The sequence below is a fragment of the Arachis ipaensis genome, chromosome B7, assembly GCF_059453495.1.
Source record: "Arachis ipaensis isolate K30076 ecotype BB chromosome B7, ASM5945349v1, whole genome shotgun sequence".
Taxonomy (NCBI): Eukaryota; Viridiplantae; Streptophyta; class Magnoliopsida; order Fabales; family Fabaceae; genus Arachis; species Arachis ipaensis.
In genome coordinates, this window is record NC_142442.1 from 74,553,654 (window position 1) to 74,572,810 (window position 19,157).

The window sequence follows — 19,157 nt, forward strand, 5'->3', positions numbered from 1 at the left end:
TCATGAAGCATGATGGAGTGCTCTTGATGTTCCACCCTTAGTTGTCCCATATTGGAACTCATTTCTTCTAGGGAGGTGTTGATTTGCTCCCAATAGTTTTGTGGAGGAAAGTGCATTTGAGGCATCTCCGGGATCTCATGGTGATGAGCTTCATACGCCTCTTGAGCTCCATGACTGGGCTCTCTTGCTTGCTCCATCTTTTTCTTAGTGATGGGCTTGTCCTCTTTGATGAGGATATCTCCCTCTATGTCAATCCCAGTCGAATTGCATAGGTGGCAAATGAGGTGAGGAAAGGCTAACCTTGCCATAGTGGAGGACTTGTCAACCACCTTGTAAAGTTTTTGAGGTATAATCTCATGAACTTCCACCTCTTCTCCAATCATGATGCTATGGATCATGATGGCCCGGTCTATAGTAACTTTAGACCGGTTGCTAGTGGGAATGATTGAGCATTGAATAAACTCCAACCATCCTCTAGCTATAGGCTTGAGGTCCAATCTTCTTAGTTGAACTGGCTTGCCTTTGGAGTCAATCTTCCATTGAGCTCCTTCTACACATATGTCCATAAGGACTTGGTCCAACCTTTGATCAAAGTTGACTCTCCTTGTGTAGGGGCGTGCGTTTTCTTCCATGTATGGCAAGTTGAACGCCAACCTCACATTCTCCGGACTAAAATCTAAGTATTTCCCCCGAACCATTGTAACATAGTTCTTTGGATCCGGGTTCTTACTTTGATCATGGTTCTTGGTGATCCGTGCATTGGCATAGAACTCTTGAACCATTAGGATGCCGACTTGTTGGATGGGATTTGTTAGAACTTCCCAACCTCTTCTTTGAATTTCATGTCGGATCTCCGGATACTCATTTCTTTTGAGTTTAAAAGGGACCTCAGGGATCACCTTCTTCTTGGCCACAACATCATAGAAGTGGTCTTGATGGGCTTTGGAGATGAACCTTTCCATCTCCCATGACTCGGATGTGGAAGCTTTTGTCTTCCCTTTCCCTCTTCTAGAGGATTCTCCGGTCTTTGATGCCATCAATGGTAATGGAAAAACAAAAAAAAGCTATGCTTTTACCACACCAAACTTAGAATATTGCTCGCCCTCGAGCAATAAACAAAAGAATAGATGAAGAAGAAGAAGAAATGGAGGAGAGGGAGAGGGTGATGTGGTTCGGCCAAGAAGGGTATAGAGGGGTTGTGTTGTGTGAATTTGGTGAAGAATGGAGGTCTTTATATAGGGAATGGAGGGGAGGTTAAGGTTCGGCCATATGGGTGGGTTTGGGTGGGAAATTAGTTTTGAATTTTGAAGGTAGGTGGAGTTTATGAGGTAGGTTTATTGGGAAGAGTGGGTGGATGTGAGTGGTGAAGGTTTAGTGGGGAAGAGAGATTGAGGTGATTGGTGAGGGGTTTTTAGGGAAGAGTGTTTATGGGGTTGTGTGAAAGAGAGTGGTGAGAAGAAGTGAGTGGAGGTAGGTGGGGATCCTATGGGGTCCACAGATCCTGAGTGGATCCTGTGGGGTCCACAGATCCTGAGGTGTTCAAGGAGTTACATCCCTGCACCCATTAGGCATATAAAAATGCCTTTGTACCCAACTCTGGGCGTTCAGCGCCAGGTTGGTGGCCATTTTGGGCGTTCAACGCCCATTTGTGTGCCATTTCTGGCGTTGAACGCCAGAACCATGCCTGTTCTGGCGTTCAGCGCCCAGAAGCTGCCCATTTTGGGCGTTCAGCGCCAGAACCATGCTTTGTTCTGGCGCTGAATGCCAGACAGATGCTCCTCCAGGGTGTGATTTTTCTTCTGCTGTTTTTGATTCCATTTTCAATTTTTCTATTTATTTTGTGACTCCACATGATCATGAGCCTAAGAAAACATGAAAAACAATAAAAATAAGAATTAGATAAACATTGGGTTGCCTCCCAACAAGCGCTTCTTTAATGTCAATAGCTTGACAGTGGGCTCTCATGGAGCCTCACAGATGTGCAGAGCTTTGTTTAAACTCTCCAACACCAAACTTAGAGTTTGGATATGGGAGTTCAACACCAAACTTAGAGTTTGGTTGTGGCCTCCCAACACCAAACTTAGAGTTTGACTGTGGGGGCTCTGATTGACTCTGCTTGGAGAGAAGCTTTTTCTGCTTCCTCTCCATAGTTGTAGAGGGAGATCCTTGAGTTTTAAACACAAGGGAGTCCTCATTCCATTGAAGGACTATTTCACCTCTGTCAACATCAATCACAGCTCTTGCTGTGGCTAGGAAAGGTCTTCCTAGGATGATGGATTCATCCTTTTCCTTTCCAGTATCCAGGACTATGAAATCAGTAGGTATGTAAAGGCCCTCAACCTTTACTAATACATCTTCTACTTGTCCAAAAGCCTATTTTCTTGAGCTGTCTGCCATCTCTAGTGAGATTTTAGCAGCTTGCACCCCATAGATTCCCAGTTTCTCTATTACAGAGAGGGGCATGAGGTTTATTCCTGAACCAAGGTCACAAAGAGCTTTAAAGATCATAGTGCCTATGGTACATGGTATTATGAACTTTCCAGCATCCTGTCTCTTCTGAGGTAATGTCACTTGATCCAGATCACTCAGTTCATTGATGAACAAGGGAGGTTCAACTTCCCAAGTATTAATGCCAAATAATTTGGCATTCAGCTTCATGATTGCACCAAGAAACTTGGCAGTTTGCTCTTCAGTAACATCCTCATTCTCTTCAGAAGAGGAATACTCATCAGAGCTCATGAAGGGCATAAGGAGGTTCAATGGAATCTCTATGGTCTCTAGATGAGCCTCAGAGTCCTTTGGTTCCTCAGAGGGAAGCTCCTTATTGATCACTGGACGTCCCAGGAGGTGTTCTTCCTTGGGATTCATGTCCTCTCCTCTCCTCACAGGTTCGGCCATGGCGCTTATGTCAATGGCCTTGCACTCTCCTTTTGGATTCTCTTCTGTATTGCTTGGGAGAGTACTAGGAGGGATTTCAGTGATCCTTTTACTCAGCTGGCCCACTTGTGCTTCCAGATTTCTAATGGAAGACCTTGTTTCATTCATGAAACTTATAGTGGCCTTAGATAGATCAGAGACTATATTTGCTAAATTAGAAGCATTTTGTTCAGAGTTCTCTGTCTGTTGCTGAGTTGATGATGGAAAAGGCTTGCTGTTGCTAAACCTGTTTCTTCCACCATTATTAAAGCCTTGTTGGGGCTTTTGATCCTTCCATGAGAAATTTGGATGATTTCTCCATGTTGAGTTATAGGTGTTTCCATAAGGTTCACCTAAATAATTTACCTCTTCTATTGCAGGGTTCTCAGGATCATAGGCTTCTTCTTCAGAAGATGCCTCTTGAGTACTGTTGGATGCAGCTTGCATTCCATGCAGACTCTGAGAGATCATATTGACTTGCTGAGTCAATATTTTGTTCTGAGCCAATATGGCATTCAGAGTATCAACCTCAAGAACTCCCTTCTTCATAGGTGTCCCATTACTCACAGGATTCCTTTCAGAAGTGTACATGAACTGGTTATTAGCAACCATGTCAATGAGTTCTTGAGCTTCTGCAGGCGTTTTCTTTAGGTGAATGGATCCACCTGCAGAAGTGTCCAGTGACATCTTTGATAGCTCAGATAAACCATCATAGAATATATCCAGGATGGTCCATTCTGAAAGCATGTCAGAAGGACACTTTTTGGTCAACTGTTTGTATCTTTCCCAAGCTTCATAGAGGGATTCACCTTCTTTCTGTCTGAAGGTTTGAACATCAGTTCTAAGCTTGCTCAGCTTTTGAGGAGGAAAGTACTTGGCTAAGAAAGCCGTGACCAGCTTATCCCAAGAGTTCAGGCTGTCTTTGGGTTGAGAATCCAACCATAATCTAGCTCTGTCTCTTACAGCAAAAGGGAAAAGCATGAGCCTGTAGACTTCAGGATCTACTCCATTAGTCTTAACAGTATCACATATCTGCAAGAATTCAGTTAAGAACTGAAAAGGATCTTCAGATGGAAGTCCATGAAACTTGCAGTTCTGCTGCATCAGAGAAACTAACTGAGGTTTCAGCTCAAAGTTGTTTGCTCCAATGGCAGGAATGGAGATGCTCCTTCCATGTAAATTGGAATTAGGTGCAGTGAAGTCACCAAGCATTCTCCTTGCATTGTTGTTGGGTTCGGCTGTCATCTCCTTTACTTGTTTGAAATTTTCAATCAAGTTGTCTCTGGATTGTTGTAATTTAGCTTCTCTTAATTTTCTCTTCAGAGTCCTTTCAGGTTCTGGATCAGCTTCAACAAGAATGCCTTTTTCTCTGTCCCTGCTCATAAGAAAGAGGAGAGAAAAAGAAAAGAAGAGGAATCCTCTATGTCACAGTAAAAAGGATCCTTATTGTTAGTAGAAGAAAAGAAGAAGAAATTCAAACATAAATAGAAGAGGGGGTTCGAATTTGGTGATGATGTGAGGAAGAGATGTTAGTTAATGAATGAATAAATAGAATAGGATGAGAGAGAAGGAGGGAATTTTCGAAAATTAATTTTGAAAAGGAGTTAGTGAATTTTTTTTTGAAAACAGTTTTTGAAAAATGTTAGTGATTTTCAAAAATTAAGATTTAAAAAATAAAATAATTAATAAATTAAAAAAGAAATTTTGAAAAAGGGGGAAGATATTTTCGAAAATGAGAGAGAGAGAGAGTTAGTTAGGTGGTTTTGAAAAAGTTAAGAAACAAACAAAAAGTTAGTTAGTTAGTTGAAACAAATTTTGAAAAGATAGGAAGTTAGGAAGTTAGAGAAGATATTTTGAAAAGATATTTTTGAAAAAGATAAGATGAGAATATATTTTTGAAAAGATATGATAGAAATTAGTTTTGAAAAAAGGATTTGATTTTTAAAATCTCAATTAATGACTTGATTCACAAGAAATCACAAGATATGATTCTAGAACATAAAGTTTGAATCTTTCTTAACAAGTAAGTAACAAACTTGAAATTTTTGAATCAAAACATTAATTGTTTATGTTATTTTCGAAAATTTGATATAAAAATAAGAAAAAGATTTTTGAAAAATATTTTTGGAATTTTCGAAAATAACTAAGAATTTTGAAAAAGATTTGATTTTTGAACAAGATTTTGAAAAAGATAAGATTTTCAAATTGAAAATTTGATTTGACTCATAAGAAACAACTTGATTTTAAAAATTTTTGAAAAAGTCAACTCAAATTTTCGAATTTGATGAGAGAAAAAGGGAAAGATATTTTTTTTTATTTTTGAATTTTTATGATGCAAGAGAAAAACAAGAAAAATGATGCAATGCATGAAATTTTTAGATCAAAACAATGAATGCATGCAAGAATGCTATGAATGTCAAGATGAACACCAAGAACACTTTGAATGTCATGATGAACATCAAGAACATATTTTTGAACAATTTTTAATGCAAAGAAAACATGCAAGACACCAAACTTAGAATTCTTTAATGCTTAGGCACTAAGAATTCAAGAATGCATATGATAAACATGAAAAGACACAAAACAAAAAATCATCAAGATCATACAAGAAGACTTACCAAGAACAACTTGAAGATCATGAAGAACACTATGAATGCATGATATTTTCGAAAAATGCTAGATGCATATGCAAGTGACACCAAACTTATAACAAGACTCAAGATTCAAACAAGAAACAGGAAATATTTTTGATTTTTATGATTTTCTAATTTTTTTGGATTTTTTTTCGAAAATATTATGAAAAAGAAAAAATAAAGATTCCAAAATTTTTAATATGAATTCCATGAATCTTGCATTGTTAGTCTAAAGCTCCAGTCCAGGAATTAGACATGACTCACTAGCCAGCCAAGCTTTCAATGAAAGCTCCGGTCCAAAACACTAGACATGGCCAATGGCCAGCCAAGCTTTAACACCAGAGTATATTGCTCTTGATAACGAATTGCTGCTCATCATTTATCAAGTATGTAACTTACCTCTGATGGTTTGGAAGCCTCAGTCCAAAAGAATTTAGACATGGCTTTACAGCCAGCCAGGCTTCACATGCTTCATGAAACACTAGAATTCATTCTTAAAAATTCTGAAGAAAATTTTTGAAAAACATTTTTTTTTGAAAACAAAAGAAGAGTTTTTGAAAGATTTTTGAAAACTTTTTGAAAACAAAACGAAAAGAAAATTATCTAATCTGAGCAACAAGATGAGCCGTCAGTTGTCCAAACACGAACAATCCCCTGCAACGGCGCCAAAAACTTGGTGTTGTTGCCGGGATTGGGATCTCAGACGATTCTTGGCGCCAAACAGGAACAATTAAGTCCCCGGCAACGGCGCCAAAAACTTGGTGCACGAAATTGTGATGTCCAGGCTCAAACAATCCCTGGCAATGTGAGCAACTTGGTGCGCTGATCTCAATACATAATTGTCACAACTTCGATACAACTAACCAGCAAGTGCACTGGGTCGTCCAAGTAATACCTTACGTGAGTAAGGGTCGAATCCCACGGAAATTGTTGGTATGAAGCAAGCTATGGTCACCTTGTAAATCTCAGTCAGGCAGATATAAAGTGATAATGGTGTTTTCGAATATTATATAATAAAATAGGGATAGAGATACTTAAGTAAATCATTGGTAGGAATTTCAGATAAGCGAATGGAGATGCTTTTCGTTCCTCTGAACCTCTGCTTTCCTGCTATCTTCATCCAATCAGTCTTACTCCTTTCCATGGCTGGCTTTATGTGATACATCACCACTGTCAACGGCTACTTTCGGTCATCTCACGGGAAAATGATCCAATGCCCTGTCACGGCACGGCTAATCGTCTGGAGGCATCACCCTTGTCAATGGCTTCATCTTATCCTCTCAGTGAATAATATGCTCACGCACCCTGTCACGGCACGGCTATTCATCTGTCGGTTCTCGATCATGCTGGAATAGGATTTACTATCCTTTTGCGTCTGTCACTAACGCCCTGCAATCGCGAGTTAGGAGCTCGTCACAGTCATTCAATCATTGAATCCTACTCGGAATACCACAGACAAGGTTTAGACCTTCCAGATTCTCTTGAATGCCGCCATCATTCTAGCTTACGCCATGAAGATTCTGGTTAGGAGATCTAAGAGATACTCATTCTAGCTTATTTCATGTAGAACAGAAGTGTTTGTCAGACACGCGTTCATAAGGGAGAAGGATGATGAGCGTCACACATAATCATCGCCTTCATCACGTTCTTGGGTGCGAATGGATATCTTAGAAGCGAAATAAGAAGGATTGAATAGAAAACAGTAGTACTTTGCATTAATCTTTGAGGAACAGCAGAGTTCCACACCTTAATCTATGGAGTGTAGAAACTCTACCGTATGAAAATACATAAGTGAAGGTCCAGGCATGGCCGAGATGGCCAGCCCCCTAAAACGTGATCACAGGATCAAAATACAATCCAGGATGCCTAATACAATAGTAAGAGGTCCTATTTATAATAAACTAGTCACTAGGGTTTACATGAGTAAGTAATTGATGCATAAATCCACTTCTGGGGCCCACTTGGTGTGTGTTTGGGCTGAGCTTGAGTGTAGCACGTGCAGAGGCCATTTGTGGAGTTGAACGCCAAGTTCTGTGCCAGTTTGGGCGTTCAACTCTGGTTTTGGATCCTTTTCTGGCGCTGGACGCCAGATTTGGGCAGAAGGCTGGCGTTGAACGCCAGTTTACGTCGTCAATTCTTGGCCAAAGTATGGACTATTATATATTGCTGGAAAGCCCTGGATGTCTACTTTCCAACTCAATTAGAAGCGCGCCATTTCGAGTTCTGTAGCTCCAGAAAATCCACTTTGAGTACAGGGAGGTCAGAATCCAACAGCATCAGCAGTCCTTTTTCAACCTCTGAATCTGATTTCTGCTCAAGTCCCTCAATTTCAGCCAGAAAATACCTGAAATCACAGAAAAACACACAATCTCATAGTAAAGTCCAGAAATGTGAATTTAACATAAAAAATAATGAAAACATCCCTAAAAGTAACTAGATTCTACTAAAAACATACTAAAAACAATGTCAAAAAGCGTATAAATTATCCGCTCATCAGACCCCTTAAGGTCACCCCCTAAAACTGTGATCATAGACCCTTTTAGGCCACCCTTTTTTAAAAAATCGTGACCATAGGTACTCTATGGTCACCCTTTTTCCAAGAACTGTGACCATAGAACCGTGACCAAAACAACTGTGGCCATAGACCCAAAATATTGTAGTGAATTAATTACTTTCTTTAAATTTCTAAACCCAAAATAGATCTCAATCACAAAATTTTTCATATTAACAATCTCTCAGCCACATAATTAATTCTCAATCATAACATCAGTTCTTAATCACATCAATACATCTACAGACTAATAAAACAAGTAAGAGACCTAAATCAAAACACAAACAAATTGCAATGAGACAAGCATCATAATCACAAAGAAATAAAATAAGCAAACACAAACACAATCAAATGCAAATGCGCAAACAATATGATGCATGTCTGTCCTAAGCAGGCCATGAACTCACGTGTCGGTTTACACCCTACAGCTCGATATTACCTAGGAACAAGTCCCAGATATGGTTTTTCATTATGTCTTTTGTGCATACGTGTTGGTGGTTAAGAATACCACTCCTTCGTGACTACCGACAGTCGGCGCAAAGCTCGACGCTAGAATATACGCATAAGGGGAAACAACAATCGTCAGTTTGTGGGCGTCCCTGAGATCAACACAAACAAAACAGCGATCCTTAGTTCGTGGATTTTCCCCGACACCAACACATAACAAAACAGTGATCATCAGTTCGTGGGCTATCTCCGAGATCAATACACAACAGTTTGTGGGTTATTCCCGTAATCAATGATTATCAATTCGTGGGTTATTCCGTGTTTTATCTTTTTTTCATTATCCTTTCTAATTCTCATCCATTCATTTCTAGTTATCAAGTTTCAAATTCATCAATTAAATATCTAAGGTGCAGGTCATAAAATTCTTTTTCATTAAATCCTTATATTTTATAAAAATTCAGACATAACCTCCTCTAAAAATGGACTTAAACCACCCATACGGGCTCCCTCAATCTCAACAACTTAGCAATCTTTTCTCAACAATTATCAAGCAAAATATTCTCAATTAATCAGAAATTCACAAATCGCAACCTAGCTTGAAAATTCTGCAGAAAACGGATTTGATGACCAAACTTCCGAAATTCACCATAAATTATATATTTAACAAATAACTCTTCAACTTTTCAACCTAATCCTAAACATCTCAATATTCACCCCAACTTTGTCCTAAGACCCCAGATTTTTGGAAATTAAATGATAAATTATTTATGATTTATTTTATTTATTCGAGAATATATTTTTAGGAATTTTTATATTAATTGAGTACTTTATATTTTTTATTTAAAGCTTTAGTGATTGAAAAATAATGAAGATTTTATATATGTTAATATGAATAATTAGATTTTAAATTTTTTTTATAATTTAAAGAAAATTAATTTGATTATTTCTAATTATTGAATTAGAGTATTTAATTGAAAATAATTTGTAAGTTGATAATAAATATTATTTTTATAAATATTAATGTTGGATTAAATTGGTTTTCAATTACTCTAGTACGCATAATTTTATTAAAATTACTAAACTATCCAAAACCCTAATTCAACGCTAACATGCACAAACCCTAGCTCACTACTGCTGCCACCCTACCCCTTTCTAACACACACATACGGTTGGGAACTAAAAAGAAAAGAAAATGGAAAATGAGAAAGGGAGCTGTGAATAAGGGAAGGGGAGAGAAGCAGAGGAAAAAAGAAGAAGAGAAGGAGAGGGGAAAAGAGAGGAGGACGGCTGGCGTGGCGGAAATTGGCGAGTTAAGAAATTGTTATAAGAGATACGTTGCAAGTACAGTCCTTAACCAACCGAAAATCCGTTTATCAATTTAGAAGGGTTGTCACAAAATTAAAATTAAAATACTGGGAGTATGAATCCCAAGTCGTCTCCCAACGAGTTGCAGAAAGGTGTGCTATTTTATTAATCAGATATTTTCTAAAATGAGTTGAGTTGATAAACAGGAAATTAAATTAGAGAATTTATGTAATTTAAATAAAAACCTTGACTGGGAGTAGATTAGTTGGAAGCCCTATTCTTGTTGGAGTATTCTCAAGATTAATTGATAATTAAAGGTTGTTCTACTTAGTTATCCCTTACTAGTTAGAGGAAAGTCAAGCAAGTTGGAAAACTATTTCTATTCACAAGTTCTAATCCTCTCCCTTAGGAAGGACTAGTGTCAATGACTAGAGGGCGATCCAACAATAAACCCAATTACAATTTTTCTTTTGAGTAATCCAACTCAAGGTTTCCTTTCAATCTTCTCCCAATCAAGTTATGAAACTACTCGCTCATTATGAATGTAAATTTCACAAAATAAGAAAGAGAAATACTGAAAGACATAATAAATAATAATCAAAAGGATCAATTAAAAATAAAAGTAGTTCTTGTATTAATAAATTCTAAATATAATCCAATAATAATTCTGAATAAATTGAAGACATGGAAGAGTAAGAGACAAGTAAGGAAACAAACTAGAATGACGAAGTCTTGACGGAGGTAATAACTCTTCTCAATGTCCTAATCCAAAAAGCAATAAAAAGGAAATCCTAAGAACTATCAATGTATAGAGAGAAAACCTAGAGGAGAGGTAAAATCAGATCTAAAAACTAAGATTATCTAGAATGAATGTTGTCCTCCGGTCTCTGCATGTTCCCTGACTCTAATCTGCTTTTCTGGGCCAAAAATTGGGTGAAAACAGGGCCCAAAATTGCCCCCAGTGAATTCTACAGATTCTGCAGATCGCGCATGTCATGCGATCGCGTCATCCAGGCATTCGCGTCATCCAGCGTTTTGCCTTGCACGCGTGCGCGTCGTTCACGCCTTTGCGTCACTGGTGCAGTTTCCAATTTGCGCGGTCGCGTGAGCCATGCGCCCGCATCACTGCAATTTCCTCTATATCGCGCGGTCGCGTGAGCCATGCGCCCGCGTCACTTCTCGCTGGTCATCTCCTTCATATCTTGTGTTCCTTCCATTTTTGCAATCTTCCTTCCTAATCTCCAGGTCATTCATGCCCTATAAAGCCTGAAACACTTAACACACAGATCACGGCATCGAATGGAATAAAGGAGAATTAAAATACAAAATTAAAAGTCTCTAGGAAGCAAGTTTTCAACCATAAAGTATTTTTAGGAAGGAATTATAAATGCATGCTTATTTAATGAATAAGTGGGTAAAGATTTGATAAAACCACACAATTAAACACAATATAAACCATAAAATAATGGTTTATCAACCTCCCCACACTTAGATATTAGCATGTCCTCATGCTTAGTTGAAGGAGATATAATAAATGAGTAGGAACATGTAAAACTCATGCAATGCAATGCAACCTATATATATATATATATATATGAATGCAACTATATGATTCTTGTCTACCTGGTTAAAAGTAAATAAGTTCTTCAAGACAATCACAAATCAAATTCCACTAATTCAATTCTTATACAGTAAGAACAGATAAAAATGCAAGAAGGTAGCTCATGAAAGCAGGGAACATAGAATTTAAGCATTGAACCCTCACTGATGATGTATGTATGCTCTAATCTCTCTAGTGTATAGGTTAATCACTCTATCCTTCTCTAATCATGCTTTCTAATTTTTTTTCACCTAACCAATCAACAACATTTAATATACCAATGCAGACATCATGAGGTCTTTTCAAGGTTGTAATGGGGCCAAGGTATGGGTAAGGGTACATATATGGCTAAGTAAGCTTATAAATTGAATCTTTAATTAGCCCAAGCTTTCACTTAACACATATATATATTCTTTATGGCTTAGATTTCATACCTAGCTACCCAAAATTTCTCTTTCACATTCATTACTCATGTATCAACTTTCATTTTAATTTTATCATACATGCATTGATCTTTGAACTCTTAACTTAACATTGGGGTAATTTTGTCTCCTTATTTAATTATAGAATATTTTTGGATTTTACTATTTTTTTAACATAAATATAAAAATAAACATAGCTTATCAATGCACATAGATTTTTGATTCTTATAGTTTCACATGAGTAGGTACCCAAATTCCCATTATATCATCATGACACATTCCCTTATTATCTTTTGTACCCACAATTTTCCCATACTTAATTAACACACAATTCTATCTTAAGCTAACCAAAGATTCAATTGGGATATAAAATTGTTTTTCCGCTTAAGACTAGTAATGTGGTAAAATAAAGAACAATTGGGATTTAAAAGCTCAAAGTGGCTAACAATGGTAATTACAAGGGTAGGCTTAATTTGGATAAGTGAGCTAAACAAATAATGGCCTCAATCATATGCAAGCATATAGATATATTAAACTTTGGACATATAGGATAAAACAAAATATAAATTACAATCATAGAGAAGTAAACACACAAGAACTAAATAATTATGGTTAAATAATGTAACCATGTATAAAGGCTCAAATCTCACAGGTTGTGTGTTCTTTAGCTCAAAAACCATGTTCCAAATATAACTTCAAGCAAATTTAACACAAAAGTTTAAATTAAAATTAGTAAAATTTTGTTCTAAAAATAGGGTCTTAGAAGAAACTTATTGTCTTTTCAATCAAGTAGAACATGCATGCAGCTAATCTATTACTATGCAATTTATCCTATTCTACAAAAGAAAAACCAACTAAATAACCTATTTTATTGGTGTTAAGGAAGAGAAATTACCTTCGGAAGTCAGGTACTGACCGACCTCCCCACACTCAAGGCTTTACACCGTCCTCGGTGCCATTTTTCAGGAACAAAGGTGGGCTGGTAGCAGTATCTCCACAGTCGGGACCGTCATGGCTCCCTGTGCTGGTAAAGGAAGTGGAGTCCGGGGTATCTGAGTCTCTGTATTTTCCCTTAATTAGCTCCTTGAGGTATGTGAATCGGCGCTTGTTACGGCGCTCTCTAAGCTTTGCTTTGTGTTCCTGCCGATCCAACTTTTCAAGTATCTGATGGAGCAGTTGAGTTGTTGTAGGTGCTTGTGGTGTTGAAGAAGGAATCTCTTCACCCGGTTCAGTAGGCTGACTTGTAGTGGCTGCTGGAGGTCTGATATATTTCCCATTAGGGACATACTGATCTTCCCATGGAAACATGGCTTTGGTGTCCCCAGCTCTGTAGGAGACTCCGGCTGCTGAGACGAGATCTGAAACCAAGGCGGGAAAAAGTAAGTTGCCCGCAATTTGTACGTGTCCCATAGCACTCCGGATGTGTCTTGGTAGGTTCAGAGGCTGGTCTGTAAGGATGCACCATAGTAGAACGGCCATGTCTGCAGTGAAGGAGGACTCGTGGGTACTCGGAAAAATGTAATGGGACATAATCTGTGCCCATACTCGAGCCTCCAAGGTAAGTGCGGAAGCCGATATTCCCTTAGGACGGGAACGATGGTATCTGTAGATCCATCTGCTGCCAGGTAGTGCGATAATTCTGAGAACAGTGTCCCAGTCAAATTGATACATCTGGCACTTGAGTGCTGCTTCTTGAAATGCGTCTAGTCCTTCTGGAGTAGGGGGAAGATCTAAAGTTCGTTGAATGGCCTCTTCTGTAATGGGGACTTGCTTCTGACGGACATAGACAGACTGCAGGGTTGGCAGGTGGAAGTTGGAGTAGAACTCGACTACCCAGGAAAGATTAACCTGCCGTGGCTGTCTGTATAGGAAGCCCCATTGTCTCCGTGCAATTTGTGGCTCAACAAATTCAACAATACGGTTTGGGAGGATAAGAAGGTATTCGTTGTTGTAACTCCTTTCTGCCAGGATGGGGAACATCTGCTCACAGTAGCGATTGGTAAATCCCGCAGTGTCTTTAGCTGGGAAGGCTTTCTCTTTATCATCAACCTTTATAATCCTCTTAATTCTTTTTATTGAGGGCTTTACTGGAGTTGAAGAGGGCTCTGCCACTAATTCTCGTTTTGTTCCTCTCCTTGCTGTTGATTTGGGAGTAGCTTTCTCTTTTTCTTTCTTAGTGGCCATCCTAAAAGGGATGAAAAAAGAAAGTATGTCAAAATGTCATGGGATAGAGCAAGGAAGAGAACGGGAAAGGTGGTAATCAATGCACATTAAAAAATGAATGATGTTAACACATGGTCATGATAACATGTGAAAAATTAACAATAAAAATATAACGAGTGCATATGGGGATAGTTAAATGCAAGGTATTTATTGGCATGCAGGCAAAGGCATGAGTAGCATAGATCAAGCATTCAATGTCCAATTTAGATTACCAAGTTTTTCATACTAACAATCTGTTTGTAATGACAATTATATTAAATTAATATGATATGAAAATGGGGTTTTATGAAAAGCAAGCATTTAGATTAGGAAAATAAAAGGATTCAAAAATAGTGCATAATGCCATATGAGCTTTTTCACAAACACATAGCATGCATGGGAATAAGCTTATGAAAATAATAAATTGAACATGCAAGCAACCCTTTAAAAATTGATATATAATTGCCAAACAATGTTGCAACAAACCACAAGCAAACATAAGGAATAATAACGACCCTACTAAATATCTAACACCAATTAAAAGAAAAAGAAAGAAAAAGAAAACATGAATAAAGAAAATAAAAAGAAAAAGAAAAGGAGAAGAAAACATAAATTGAGAAGAAGAATAGAAAAGTAAAGAGGGAAGAAGAAAAGAAAAACCTTGTTAATGGTGGTGAGAGAGAGAATAGAAAGTGAGAAAGAAGGAAGGAGGAAGAAAGGGGAAGAAAATAATGAGGGGGGAAAAGAAAAAGTAGGATTTGGGGAAGAGAAAGATAAGATATTTGGAAAATTAGGATAAGCTGTGCGGCGCAAGCGACGCGGACGCGTGGGGGACGCGTTCGCGCGACTTGCGCTTAAATTAATCGACGCGGTCGCGTCGGTCACGCGGACGCATGACGCGTTTTGTGCTACTGGCGCGAGGGCAGCCTCGCGCTCGCACAACTCTCTATTCAAAACTTAGTATTCCCAAATTCCAGGGGGACGCGGTCGCGTGGTTGACGTGATCGCGTGAGTGGCCATTATGGGGGTATGAAGTGAACGCGTGAGCCATGCGTTCGCGTGGTAGGGTTTGTGCATTCAGCACCAGTCCAGCATCACTCTTGCACAACTTTCGGTTGTGCACCCTTTTTTACGTCGAATTTCAGGTCACGCGGCCGCGTGAGTGACACGGACGCGCGGGAGGCATGTTTCCCATGTGACGCAGACACGTCAGCGACGCAGTCGCGTGGGGTGATTTGTGCCAAAGGCATGCCTCCAGCCACGCTCTCGCATGACTCTCTGTTCGATTTATTATTCTCTCTGAGCCACCTGCGACGCGGACGCGTCGGCGACGCTGTCGCGTCGCGGCTCTCCCTCTTTTTTTTTTAAATAAAAATTATGCAAATGTAGATGCAAACTAAATGTACTAATGAAGAGAAGAGTTATTGAATAAGAAAACTAAGAATAAAGAAAGGAACGATCATACCATGGTGGGTTGTCTCCCACCTAGCACTTTGCTTTAACGTCCGTAAGTTGGATGCTCCACTAGCTCAGTCTTCTGCTGTGAGTGGATCCTCCAAGAGGAAGATATCTAACTCCTTGTTTTTCGTCACCTTCTCACCATGATATAGCTTCAATCGATGTCCATTAACTTTGATGAGTTCAGAGCTTGAAGGGTGACTTAGGTGAAAAACTCCGTACGGCTCAGCCTTCTCTACTCTATATGGACCTTCCCATCTTGATCTCAACTTGCCTGGCATGAGCCTCAGTCTAGATTTGTAAAAGAGGACTAAGTCCCCAGGTTGGAACTCTTTCCTCTTGATGTGCTGATCCTGTACAGCCTTCATCTTTTCCTTGGACAACCTTGAGTTCTCATAAGCTTCCAGGCGAAGGCTTTCCAATTCCTGCAGTTGCAACTTCCTTTCAGCTCCGGCTTTCTCAAATCCCATGTTGCACTCCTTTACTACCCAAAAGGCTTTGTGCTCTACTTCAACTGGGAGATGACAGGCTTTTTCATAAACTAAGCGGAAGGGACTCATCCCAATGGGTGTCTTGTATGCTGTTCTGTATGCTCAAAGTGCATCTTGTAGCCTGGTGCTCCAGTCTCTTCTATGAGGTTTGACTATCTTCTGCAATATGCGCTTTATCTCTCTGTTTGACACCTCGGCTTGCCCATTAGTCTGAGGATGGTAGGCTGTTGCTATTTTATGAATTATCCCATGCTTCTTCAGTAATCCTATTAGTCTCCTGTTACAAAAATAGGTGCCTTGATTGCTCACGATTGCTCGTGGTGATCCAAAGCGACAAATAATGTGGTTTCTCACAAAGGAAACAATAGTGTTAGCATCATCAGTACGGGTAGGAATTGCTTCCACCCATTTGGAAACATAATCTACAGCTAACAATATATAAAAATAACCATTAGAATTTAGAAATGGACCCATGAAGTCAATGCCCCAAACATCAAAAATTTCACAGAAAAGCATAATTTGTTGAGGCATCTCATCCCTCTTGGATATATTACCAAATTTTTGGCATGGGAAACAAGATTTACAAAATTCAGCAGTGTCTCTAAAAAGAGTAGGCCACCAGAATCCACAGTCTAAGATTTTTCTAGCTGTTCTTTGAGAGCCAAAATGTCCTCCACTCTCAGATGAGTGACAGGCCTCTAAGATAGACTGGAATTCTAATTGAGGTACACACCTTCTAATTACCTGGTCAGCGCCACATCTCCATAAATATGGGTCATCCCATATATAATATTTAGACTCGCTTTTCAGCTTGTCTCTTTGATGCTTAGTAAAGTTTGGAGGGAAAGTGCGGCTAACTAGATAATTAGCAACAGGTGCATACCAAGGGACTACCTCAGATACTGCTTGGAGGTTATCAAAAGGAAAATTATCAGCTATAGGAGTGGAGTCATCCTTGATGTGCTCAAGGCGACTCAAGTGGTTTGCCACTAAGTTCTGGTTTCCACTCCTATCCTTTATGTCTAAATCAAATTCTTGTAGTAGTAGTATCCAACGTATAAGCCTTGGTTTGGATTCCTTTTTAGCTAATAAATACTTTAGAGCTGCATGGTCTGAATACACTACTACTTTAGTACCAAGTAAATAGGCTCGAAATTTATCCAGAGCAAAAACAATAGCAAGAAGCTCTTTCTCAGTAGTAGTGTAATTAGACTGAGCGACGTCTAAGGTCTTAGACGCATAAGCAATTACAAAGGGGTCCTTACCTTCACGCTGAGCCAGCGCTACTCCTACTGCATGGTTGGAAGCATCGCACATGATCTCAAATGGTTGGCTCCAGTCAGGTCCTCTCACAATTGGAGCTTGAGTCAGGGCAGTCTTCAGCTTATCAAACACTTGTTTGTAATCCTCACTGAACTCGAACTCAATATCTTTCTGCAGTAATCTGGATAAGGGAAGTGCTACCCTACTGAAGTCCTTAATGAATCTCCGGTAAAAACCTGCATGGCCAAGTAACGAACGGACTTCCCTCACAGAAGAGGGGTAAGGTAAACTAGAAATAACATTCACCTTTGCTGGATCTATAGAAATGCCAGTATTAGATACAACATGTCCTAGACTCCTAGTACAATCCCTTATTTAACCATAAAGTGACATTTTTCAAAATTTAATACAAGGTTTGTACTGACACATCTATCTAATACAATAGATAAACCATCTAAGCAAAGGCTAAAGGAATCACCATAAATACTAAAATCATCCATAAAAACCTTCATACGGTCCTCAATAAGATCAGAGAAAAGACTCATCATGCACCTGTGAAAAGTAGCTGGTACATTGCACAAGTCAAAGGGCATTCTCTTATAAGCATAAGTCCCAAAAGGACATGTAAAAGTAGTCTTTTCCTGATCTTCAGGAGCTATATGAATATGGAAATAGCCTGTGTAACCATCTAAAAAGTAATAATGTGATTTACCTGACAGGCGATCCAGCATTTGATCAATGAATGGAAGAGGATAGTGATCCTTACGAGTGGCTTGGTTGAGACGCCTGTAATCAATGCAGACTCTCCAGGCGTTCTGTACTCTGGTTGCTATGAGCTCTCCATGCTCATTCTTCACTGTAGTGACTCCAGGCTTCTTGGGCATCACTTGTACTGGGCTTACCCATTCACTGTCTGAGATGGGGTAGATGATATCAGCTTCTAGTAGTCTGGTCACTTCCTTTTTGACAACCTCTAAGATAGTGGAATTCAGTCTTCTCTGGGGTTGACGAACAGGCCTAGCTCCCTCTTCTAAAAATATTCTGTGTTCACAAACTTGAGGGTTGATACCTACTATGTCTACCAAACTCCATCCGATTGCCTTCTTATGCCTCCTCAGCACACTAAGTAACTGCTCTTCTTGTTAAGAAGTGAGTTCCCGTGCAATGATAATTGGAAACTTCTGCTTGTTCTCAAGGAAAGCATATTTGAGGTGTGGAGGGAGGGGTTTTAATTCAAACTTCGGCTCATGGCTAGGCTCTGGATTGTCCGGAGTTGGTGACAATGGTAAAGTACTTTCATTGTCCTCAGAAAGTGTCCCCACACTCGGACATTGTCCTATGTACTTCTCTTCTAACTCCTCCTGGTGAATTTCAGCTACGGTTTCATCTATGATGTCACACTGGAGGATAGAATGATCTTCTGGAGGGTGTTTCATCACTCCATTCAAATTGAAGCTTACTACTCGGCCGTCTATTTCAAAAGAGTATGTTCCTGAAAAAGCATCCAATTTAAACTTCGAGGTCTTCAGGAATGGTCTTCCGAGTAGGATTGATGGTGGCTTCTCTGAGTCATTTTGGGGCATCTCCAGGATATAAAAATCAATGAGAAATGTGAGCTCCTTAATGCCCACTAAGACATCTTCGGCAACTCCAGCCACTGTAATAATGCTTTTATCTGCTAACACAAAACGAGCTGCCGACCTTTTTAAGGGAGGGAGCTTCAAAATATCATATATAGACAAAGGCATTATACTCACACATGCTCCTAAATCACACATGCAGTCAGAAAATGCTACACCACCAATAGTACAATTAACCATACATGGACCTGGATCACTACACTTTTCAGGTATACCTCCCATTAAAGCA

At 39.1% G+C, this 19,157-nt stretch overlaps 1 non-coding gene across 1 annotated transcript; it reads left to right on the forward strand.

Annotated features, from left to right (window-relative positions):
* The first annotated feature begins 3,657 nt into the window (after positions 1-3,657).
* On the forward strand, positions 3,658-3,765 carry LOC148553010 (small nucleolar RNA R71). Its single transcript, XR_015892888.1, has one exon. It is a non-coding gene; the product is annotated as a small nucleolar RNA R71 (small nucleolar RNA).
* Positions 3,766-19,157: the final 15,392 nt, after the last annotated feature.